The sequence below is a fragment of the Ceratotherium simum genome, chromosome 29, assembly GCF_057802395.1.
Source record: "Ceratotherium simum simum isolate JZ-2026a chromosome 29, ASM5780239v1, whole genome shotgun sequence".
Lineage (NCBI taxonomy): Eukaryota > Metazoa > Chordata > Mammalia > Perissodactyla > Rhinocerotidae > Ceratotherium > Ceratotherium simum.
Window position 1 is genome coordinate 30,191,828 of NC_141928.1, and position 2,747 is coordinate 30,194,574.

General features: G+C 36.3%; 1 pseudogene; it reads right to left on the reverse strand.

Annotated features, from left to right (window-relative positions):
* Window positions 1-1,146: 1,146 nt before the first annotated feature.
* LOC101401999 (olfactory receptor 13F1-like) lies at window positions 1,147-2,087 on the reverse strand (annotated as a pseudogene).
* Between the last annotated feature and the right edge of the window lie 660 nt (window positions 2,088-2,747).

Consider the following 2,747-nt stretch of genomic DNA (forward strand, 5'->3'; position numbering starts at 1 on the left):
TTATATCTATGCTAGCAGCAATCACCTTCTCCATTGAATAAAGCCATCATCCACATATATCCAAGGAAACTTCTGTGACAAAGAGCAAGTAATGTGTACACATCAGCCTCATTATTCCCCAGCTCCAGTGAGGGTGGAAAAGACAAAGAGAAACTCATCAATATCAAGTATTGGTGAAATTATAATTTATGTAATTTTGTTCCCATATATTAAATATATCCATGAATCTTTTCCCACAGTATGTGTGTACATTAGTAAATCATTTCTTTTGCAATGTAATCTCTACAGGGTAGGAATCTCTTCTTTCTCAGCCTTAGTTGATCAATTCAGCATGCTGTAAGAAAAATAGTAACATGGGGGGTGTGTTGATGAATTCACTGAGACATTCAAAGTACAATATGAGAGTATTCTCACCTTATAATCATAGATACTTCAAGACCTCCTGAATGCTGTTCCTTTACTGCAATTCATGTACAGGATTACAATTGTGGAAATCCTTGCCATGATGTCTTTGCATAAACACGGTATTTACTCATGCTCCATATACATATCCCAAAGAATCAAAATTATTTATTGTATAGTTCATCAAATCTAAAAGCATGTTTTTCATATTTTAACATTTAGAAACTAGGAAAAGTTCTAAAATTGATGGCATCTCGGTTTTATGAATTATCATATATATATACCTTGAATTATATCCACACGTATGTAAAAATACCTATTACTTCCTAAATTCAGACACAATTGCGAATCCCATAAGGATAAATTATTTCAAAATTTACTCAGTTTAAAATTTTACACTCTTGTTATATTAGTTATTATCATTGTGATGCTAGAGTTGAACTCTTAGATGATATAGCAAGTCAAACATGAAACAATAAGCAATTGTCTAATTTTAATGTTATGTTAATAGTGAATAAATGCTTAATACTTTCTGGAAATAGAATTCATTCTGCATAAGTGATTCATTAATTAAAAAGAGTTTTATTTACAAAGTAAATCAAGATATCAGGCTTAATGTTGAGCTCCAGTTGAAAAATGAGTATTTTCCAGGGTTTGATTTGACCAACTATTTTGCAGCTTTCTGGATAATGTTGGAGATTATCCAGATGAGTGTGCTTGCTCTAATATTCTTTAAGGACAGAATTAAGACAGGACTAAAGGATTTCTACTCGGCAATTTTTTCACAGCTGCTTTCACGTCTTTGTTTCGTAGACTGTAGATGATGGGATTCAACATGGGGGTTAATGCAACATATGCCAAAGTCATAAATTTATCTATTTCCTGTGAATCTACAGCCGAAGGCTTCAGGTACATAAAGAGAGCTGTCCCATAGATCAAAACCACCACAGTCAAGTGGGCTGCACATGTTGAAAAGGATTTGCTTCGACCAGCCGCTGAGCTGATTCTCAGGTTGTTGGAGAGAATGAGTGCATAAGAGATACCAATGAGGAGCATTGGCATAGGAAGAGAAGTATTGTGATCGCTAGCATGATTAACTGCACCATGGAGGTGTCTACACAAACCACTTTCAAGACAGCCAGTATTTCACAAGCAAAATGATTGAAGATGCTATTACCACACAGAGACAACTGCAGCACAGACACTGTTTCCATCAGGGAAGTGAGGCAGCCTGTCACCCAGGAGCCAGCTACAATCTGCACACAAACCCTCTTGTTCATGATGATGGGGTATCTCAGGGGGTTGCAGATGGCCACATACCGGTCATATGCCATCAAGGACAGGAGCACACACTCAGTGGAGCCCATGGCAAGAGAGACGTACATCTAAACAGCACACACTGAGAATGAGATGGTGTTTTTCCCTGAAACAAAATTTGCCACAACTGGAGTGAGAGCAGGAGAAATGTACCAGATGTCTAAAAAGGAGAGGTTGCTGAGGAAGAAGTACATGGGTGTGTGTAGGAGGGAATCCAGGATGGTGATAGAGATGAGAATCATATTACCCAGCAAGGTGAGCAGGTACATCAGCAAGCACAGCACAAATAGGATGATCTCAACTTTGGGGTAGTGGGAAAATACCACAAAGAAAAAAATTATTACAGATGTCGAATTTGCCTGGAACATTTTATTATGTCATGTTTATTTGTATACATGCATAGAAGGATTAACATCACATATTATATAAAAACATAAAATCTCCTTCCTTCGTATTTTCTGTTATTCTTTCTTCATATAAATTTGTGGTCTGTGCTTAAATGCTTCTCCAGCTTGGTGATAATATTAATAATATATGTTTGAAGAAATTTGTCATTAACGTGAAAATTTCAAGCAGGAAGTCAATAGATAAAAAATCCTTTAGCTCCTATTTTTGCTGCAAGAATTTTTTTGGCAATGTTGGGGAGGGGAGAAGGTTTATTTCATAAACATCATGAGAGAGAGAGGAAAGAAACAGTCTTATGTGTTCTTTCATTTTCCAAAACCACATTTATAACTGATCTATGGCAAAGTCATTCATTTACCTCTGAACCATTGGAATGGTCTTCCTCCTCTTGTTTGGTAACTTACTTAGGAACTGTTTTGCTTTCCAAGTTCACAGTTTCTTCTGCCACTCCTAGAGGTCTGTCCAAAATAATTTGGGAGATTCAGTGAGTAAAAAGAGATACAGATTTCTGCAGCCACAAATTAATTAACTGAAAACCTTGAACATATAGACTCAAATTCAGAGTTTCTGTCTCAAATCCAGAAAGATGGTGACAGATATTTTCATGGTGAGAGACATATGGC